Below are 8,642 nucleotides of genomic sequence, written 5' to 3' on the forward strand. Positions count from 1 at the left end.
CAGAAAATTCCTTAGGAGAAAGAGTTGATGTCTTTATGGTGCTAGGAACAGTGTGGAGACCAGTTGGCAGAGGAAAGTGCAATATTGGAGCCACCAATGACGGGAACCTCATGCTGGTGGTGGGGTTCTCCTCTCTGCACCAATGTCGACAAAGGAGCACTGCTCACAAGCCTGAGTAACATATACCATGAGCTTCTGTCAGAAAAATAAAATAGTCAAGAGATATAGGGGGTGGACATAAACGTCTAAAATGAAGCTATAAACATCATTAAATGGATAGAGTAAGGTCCCAGCACCTGTACACTGGGAAATGGCCACCACACCAAAAACAAAAGCATCTATCATAGTAAAAAATGAATACTGTATAGAATTCACACATTAACACTGATTGATCACATCCGTAGTTCAAATTTTTGGGGCAAATTCATGGCCCTACCTATCTTTCTCTCAACTTATATAGCAAAAAATAAGAAAGAAAGAGAAAAAAAAGTCAAAGCAAAAAGCTCAAGCTTCTCATAAGACGACTGCAGGAAGTATTATATGGTAGTCAGGTGTGATTAGACCATTTTAGATAGAACAGTGCACAGTGACCCTTAATGTGATGGGCCCTATATAAAGCTTTTTTCAATATTGGAATGTTAACAAACCTCATCCAGAACGTACAGAAGAGACAAGGATGTGATCACCATGTCCTTGCTCTCTATCTGGTTATTTTTCTGCGTCCTTGATTTCAGACATAGAACAGCAACAATCTGAAATAGCTGGTAGACATGGAAAAAGGTGGCTAAAACTATAGTTGTGGGTTGCACACCTCAACTGTCAAAGGCTAATGCTGTCTTCACAGTCCTTGGAGGCCACTCTTGTAAGCCTATTCATTGGAAAGTGGAAGGAGGTTCATCTAAGCTCAAAGTGAACCTGGCCAGCCATGTAGAGGGCAACATGGGATACTTGAGACCCTGTCTAAAACCAGCACAGAAACCCACCCTTCATTCAAAGCATCATCTGTGAATTCTTGATTATTTACCATTCTCTCCCTACCAGTCTTTCAGTCTGGAATGATAGAAAAGAACTGGAAATGATCTTCCTATTCTCAGGACATTAATCTCTCTTTCCTTAGGTGCACATTAAGAACCCATGCAAATGGGTATGACCATCTGAACAACTTAGTATCATCTACTCAGTATATCTAGCCTAATACTGTGCCTATGGCAATCTCAAGCTTCCCTGAGTGTTGCTGACCCAGCAAGAAGTATGAAGTACTGAGGTCACACCCCAGTGATCCTTTCAAGGGTTTAGAAGAAAGCCATCAGAGAAACTCCACTTCTTTGTCCTTAGATTAAATCACATTGACACAATGTGAACCTGGTGGACTATTTAACCAGACATCTTTCTCCTAACCCCAACTTTCTGAGTTCAGTCCATGGGAACCTGCATGGGGAGAATGCATTGAGTGTACATAGACCACAGTGAGGCCTAAACAGGAGAACAAGCCTGGAACCCAGTGTCACTGCAAGGAATTTGGTCTTTGCTTAAGAGACCTCCTCAGGGGGTTGGGGATTTAGCACTTGCCTAGGAAGTACAAGGCCCTGGGCAAGGCCCTGGGTTCAGTCCCCAGCTCCAGAAAAAAAAGAACCAAAGAGAGAGAGAGAGAGAGAGACAGAGAGAGAGAGAGAGAGAGAGAGACCTCCTCAGTGGATCTCAGTTCTCCCACTACTCTATAGAGACCAAGAGATGTAAGCAGCCAGGTGTTCCCTATGCCTGCCAACACACGCAATAAATGCAGTAAATTTTAATTTCTGTTCAATTGTTCAGTAACTTACTTACACTTGCATATGCTTTGGAAGTGGTGGGGCTTCATGATCAGCATTGCATTTAATAATACATAACCAATCATCCCTCCTAGAATGACTCTGTATATAAAGAAAATTTATTAGAATGGCTTATAGGCTGTGGTACAGCTAATTCAACAAGGAATGGAAGGTCTAAAACGCAGTAGTTGCCCCTGTTGAAGCCAATCCCCCAGCATAGCTGTAGCCATTTTGTTCCATGCCTGCCAGATAGTTCATATTCTTGCTGTAATATGTCTGCCTGTCATGATTGTCTGAAAATAATTTAACTCAGAGCAGGGTCAGGAATGATCACATAACTTGTGTATGTTTTTTTTTTTATTGGTTATTTTGTTTATTTGCATTTCAAATGTTAACCCCCTTTCCAGTTTCCCCTACAATAACCCTGCATTCCACCCCCTTCCCCAGCCTCCTCGAGGGTGCTCCCCCACCCACCCGTTCCCAAACCACTGGGAGGAAGTTGTTTATGTTGTGAGGTTTCTTAATCTTAAATTCCATAAGTATAAGCTTCATGTAGGACCAATAAAATTAAAGGTCAATATGAGGGCTGCAGTGATGGCTCCATGGTTAAGAGCACTGACTGCTCTTCCAGAGGTCCTGAGTTCAAATCCCAGCAACCACATGGTGGCTCACAACCATCTGTAATGAGACCTTATGCCCTCTTCTGGTGTGTCTGAAGACAGCTACAGTATACTTTTATGTAAATAAATAAATCTTTAAACAGATAAAAAGTCAGTATGAACCTTTGTTCTCTAAAATGGCTTGAGTCAGGGCTGACAACCAGACAGCCCTTCCAGCACCTGCCTATGACCTCACAGATTTAGACTTTATAAATTGACATAGAAAAATGTCCAGGGTCCTAGCCTGACAAATTCTCAGCTAGGTCTCTGATGATCAGTCTTAGGGTGGGCATTCAAAAAACCATCCCTCTCTAAGTGAGGTCAGAGTTTGTGTGGTTTATGGGGCAACTCCTGAACCCCAACAGTTTTGTCCATAAGCCTGGATATTTCAGCTGGTCTTCAGTACATGCAGGAATCCTGAAGAAGTAGGCAAATTAATAAAGCAAACTTCCTTCTTCCATGTCCTTGATATGAGCTGCCAGCAGAAGGTGTGGTCCAAACAACAACCTACAGATTGGGTAAAGATCATTACCAATCCTACAACAGACAGAGGGCTTATATCCAAAATATACACAGAACTCAAGAAGTTAGACCACAGGGAGACAAATAACCCTATTAAAAAATGGGGTTCAGAGCTAAACAAAGAATTCACAGCTGAGGAATGCCAAATGGCTGAGAAACACCTAAAGAAATGTTCAAAATCTTTAGTCATAAGGGAAATGCAAATCAAAACAACCCTTAGATTTCACCTCACACCAGTCAGAATGGCTAAGATCAAAAACTCAGGTGACAGCAAATGCTGGCGAGGATGTAGAGAAAGAGGAACACTCCTCCATTGTTGGTGGGATTGCAGACTGGTACAACCATTCTGGAAATCAGTCTAGAGATTCCTCAGAAAATTGGACATTGAACTACCTGAGGACCCAGCTATACCTCTTTTGGGCATATACCCAAAAGATGCCCCAACATATAACAAAGACACGTGCTCCACTATGTTCATAGCAGCCTTATTTATAATAGCCAGAAGGTGGAAAGAACCCAGATGCCCTTCAAAAGAGGAATGGACAGAGAAAATGTGGTACATCTACACAATGGAATATTACTCAGTTATCAAAAACAATGACTTTATGAAATTCATAGGCAAATGGATGGAACTGGAAAATATCATCCTGAGTGAGGTAACCCAATCACAGAAACACACACATGGTATGCACTCACTGATAAGTGGATATTAGCCCAAATGCTCGAATTACCCTAGATGCACAGAACACATGAAACTCAAGAAGGAAGACCAAAACACTCATGCTTCACTCCTTCTTTAAAAGGGGAAGAAGAATACCCTTGGCAGGGAATAGGGAGGCAAAGCTTAGAACAGAGGAAGAAGGAACACCCATTCAGAGCCTGCCCCACATGTGGCCCATACATATACAGCCACCCAATTAGATAAGATGGATGAAGCAAAGAAGTGCAGGCTGACAGGAACCAGATGTAGATCTCTCCTGAGAGACACAGCCAGAATACAGCAAATACAAAGGCGAGTGCCATCATTAAACCACTGAACTGAGAAGGTACCCACGTTGAAGGAATCTTAGAAAGGACTGAAAGAGCTCAAGGGGGTTAAGACCGCATATGAACAACAATTCCAACCAACCAGAGCTTCCAGGGACTAAGCCACTACCCAAAGGCTGACCCTGGGCTCCAACTGCATATGTAGCAATGAATAGCCTAGTAAGAGCACCAGTGAAAGGGGAAGCCCTTGGTCCTGCCAAGACTGAACCCCTAGTGAACGTGATTGTTGAGGGGAGGGCGGTAATGGGGGGAGGATGGGGAGGGGAACACCCATACAGAAGGAGAGGGGGAGGTGTTGGGGTATGTTGGCCCGGAAATCGGGAAGGGGAATAACAATCGAAATGTAAATAAGAAATACTCAAGTTAATAAAGATAAAAAAAAAATAAAGATGGTGTGGTCCAGATTAGAAGTGGGCCTTTCCATCTCAAAAGATCTGAATTAAAGATTTATCTCCTCATCTCAAAGATTTGGATCAGAAGTAGGTCTTCTTGCTTCAAATAATTTAATTAAGAAAAAAAATCCAATGGTGCTCATGCCTTTAGCCTCAGCATCCAGGAGGCAGAGGCAGGTGGATCTCTGAGTTCAAGGCCAGCCTGGACTACAAAATGAATTCCAGGACAGCCAGAGCTACACAGAGAAACCCTGTCTCAAAAAAAAACAAAGAAGAGGAGGAGGACTAAGAGGAGGGGGTTGAAGAGAGGAAAACAGAAAGAAGGAAGGAGACAGAGAGAGAGAGAGAGAGAGAGAGAGAGAGAGAGAGAGAGAGAGAGAGAGATAAATCCCCCTCACAGGGCATCAAGCCATTTGGCATTAGTTAATTCCAGGTACACTCAAGTTGACAACCAAGAACAGCAATCCCATTACCCGTGGTTGTGATCTCACCCTGGTAGGCTCCTGAGTAGGAGGCTGAAGCAGGAGAATTGCCGTAAGTCTGATGCCAGCATGAACTACACACATGTTCCAAGCCAAGCCAATCTCAGCTACAGTTTGAGATTCTGTCTGAAAAATATGAAAGAGAAAGAAAACATAATTTCCTAGAGCAGTGTTTCTCAACCTTCCTATGGCCTCAACCCTTTAGAACAGTTCCTCATGCTGTGGTGACCCCAACTACAAATTATTTTGTCGCTACTTCACAACTGTAAATTTGCTACTGTAATGAATCTTTATTGTAGTGTAAACTGTCTGATAGGAGACCCTGTGTGGGTCACGACCCCCAGGCTGAGGGCCTTTGCCCTAGAGGTGGTCTTGGCCTAGTTTATATAGTTCATATTATAATGGGCTCTCTCAGCGTTTGAAGGTCAAGTATATTCACTTGTAACATCAAAACTTAAAAATTCAGTTGAGCTGCTGGCTGGTACGGTCTGACATCCCCCAGAATAGCTTTGCCATTTTGTTCCATGCCTGCCAGCCATTTCATATTGTTGCTGTAACACGCCTGCTGTCACTGACGAGGAGAAGGGACTTGGCTCAAGGACATGCTGACCACACACCTTGTTTTGTTCTGAATGTTCTGTATGCGGTTTGCTAATCTAGAGAAATTCTACACCTGAAGGAGTGGTTCCCTGAAGTGGACACAGGTGAAAGGCTAAGGCAGATGTGTGAAGGAACGTTTCACTGAAGCAGACGCAGGTAAAAGGATATTCTGCTAAAGCACGCATGTGAAAGGACACGTGATGAAGGGTTCTGCACTAAGGACACACATGCATTGGTCTGCCTTGCATTCTGTAGTTGAGCTGCATTTGTTGGGACTTCATAGAACCACAGCAAAAACCCTTCTGGTGGGCTGCTGTAGTTTCTCGCTGTTTCCTGGGGCTCGGGCTGATGGGCAGAGTGATGTCAGCTGAGACAGACACATGTGCTGACGCAGGACACACACTGAGGCCAGACCCATGGAGGACACGGGATATTGAGAGGGAGTTTGGATGGAGTTATGCTTTCGTATCTTGTTGGTCTGGGGTCTCTGCTGATCTCTGCTCGCCTGAGAGCTGCTCTACTGACTGTGTAGCATCTTGACTGTTTTTGTTTCACTTGGACAGCCCTCAGGAACAGGCTCTCCTCTCCCTTAACCATGGCTGCTGTCCTCTTCCTCTCTCCTCTCCATCACACATGTTCTTCCTTTATTCTTTGGCAATTTCTTCTTCCTTCTTCCCTCCTCATGATCCTCTCTAGCAAAGCCCTCAAAGCTCCCCTCCCCCATCTCTCTGCTGTTGGCTGTTGGTGTTGGCTTCTTTATAATCACAGTTAACTGGGAGCAGGGTCAGTTATTTGGGGTTAACCAGTCTTGAGTTCAACAAATTAGCATTAAAATACAAGCAGCATTAGGCCAATCCACTACAGGGGCTTTTGTTTGTTTGTTTGGTTGGTTTGGTTTAATTTTCATTTACCTTTTTACTTGTTATTTTATTTTTGGCAATTTTTTATTAATCGGTTATTTTATTTATTTACATTTCAACTGTTGTCCTGCTTTCCACACGCCCCTCATCAAACCTTACATCCCATTTCTGCTCAGCTTTGCCTATGTGACAGTGCTCCTGCACCCACACATATCCACACATATCCCCACCTCACACCTCTAGGATCTGCCTTTGGTGGGGCTACAGGCCTCACCTTGAACCATAGAGCATCCTTGCATACACTTTGGCTGGCAGTTTAGCCCCTGGGAGCTTGGGGATTAGGGAAAGAGGATCTGGTCAGATATTAAAGCCAATGATTGCTGCTTTCTCTTCTTTTTCTGGTTATAGGTGAAATTTTGTTTGTGTGCTTATCTTTTTTTAAATTATTGAGAGAAGATTAATTTCTTGGTCTTTCTTGGGTATAGTTTAGTTCACTGTCTTGGAGTTTTCCTCCTATTAGCCTCTGTTGTGCTTTCTTAGAGAAAAGAATTGTTTAAATTTGGTTTTGTCATGAAATATCCTGGTTCCTCCTTTTATGGTGATTGAGGATTATGCTGGATATAGGAGCCTGTGTCTGCATTACATCTGCCCAAGATTTTCTGACTTTTAGAATCTCTGTTGAGAAGTCTGGTGTAATTCAGATATGTCTGAATTTATTTGTTACTAGATATTTATACCTTACCCCTTTTAATGTTCTTTCTTGATCTGTGCATTTACCGTTTTAATTATTATGTGAATGGAGGAATTTTTCTGGTACAATTAGTTTGATGTTCTGTAGGCTTGTTGTACCTTTATGGTCTTTTCTTTCTTTACCTTATGGAAGTTTGCTGCTATGATTTGTTGAAGGTGTTTACTGGATCTATGAACTAGAAATCTTAATTCTCTTCTATATCTATTATCCTTAGGTTTCAACATTTAATTGTGTCCTGAAATTCATGGATGTTTTGGATTCAATAAACCATACATGTTTATCTGAGATGGGTGTTTTGTGCTTTGTGGGATGACCTCCTTGACCCCAGGCTGCATGAAGAATCTCAGCTGACAATGGGGACATAAATTATGAGTATGTGTAGCAAGACCCAGGCCTCTTCCAGGTTCTTAGATATTAACTGAGAACCTCAAATACAGTAGTAATGTGATAGTGTGGTGTGAATCTAGTTACTATTCTCTATTTTGATATAGATGACTCTTTTTGTGTCATGGTCAGCTTATAATGACTAGAAGACCTAAGCTTGAGAATAACCAAAGACTACATTGCTTCTCTAACAGCTGAGCTTTTAAAAGCCCTGGTGTGACAGCAACTGTTGGTGGACACTCTGGATTATTCCTTCTGTACTTTAACTCTCTGTGTCACTTCCACCATCAGTAATTTAGTTCAATTCCATAAATTGGAAGTTCCTCACCTGGAAGAAATACTCTTTTTTTTTTAAAGATTTATTTATTTATTTATTATATACAAGTACACCGTGACTGTCTTCAGACACACCAGAAGAGGGCATCATATCTCATTACAGATGGTTGTGAGCCACCATGTGGTGGCTGGGATTTGAACTCAGGACCTCTGGAAGAGCTGTCAGTGCTCTTAACCACTAAGCCATCTCTTTAGCCCAAGAAATACTTTCTGAATATGATCTGAGATTGGCCATGGAAAAAGGGTAGCTTGAACTGTCCCACCTAGGTTCTGGGCCTGCACAGGCCTGTTCTCCAAAAGAAACCTGTGTTCACAGCTGTTGGCTGGCTAAGAAAGATTTCAGGAGACGTGATACACAGCCCTCGGACTTCTGCTTCAGTCATCTGCACAATTTTTCCCAGACGATATCCTCATACCTCCAGCAGGCGGGTGATGAAGCTGTCCACTCTCAGCTCCCCTTCAGCCATCTTGTGGGCACCAGACTCTCCTCCCTGCAGCAGGAACAAGGGCTTCTCCATGGTGGCTGCAGCAGCAGTGGCAGTTTGACATTCTCACCTAGGAGACCCTATGCCTTTCTACCCCAGTTCCAACTCACCTCAGGCCCGGGCTTTCCCCCTATCCACTTCCCACAGAGCAGGGAGAGCAGCACCCACTAGAAATAAAAGGGGAAGCCCTTGGTCCTGCCAAGACTGAACCCCCAGTGAAGGGGCTTGTTGGGGGGAGGGTGGTAATGGGGGGAGGATGGGGAGGGGACACCAATAGAGAAGGGGAGGGACAGGGGTTAGGGGGATGTTTGCCTGG

Source organism: Rattus norvegicus, chromosome 19 (assembly GCF_036323735.1).
Source record: "Rattus norvegicus strain BN/NHsdMcwi chromosome 19, GRCr8, whole genome shotgun sequence".
Lineage (NCBI taxonomy): Eukaryota > Metazoa > Chordata > Mammalia > Rodentia > Muridae > Rattus > Rattus norvegicus.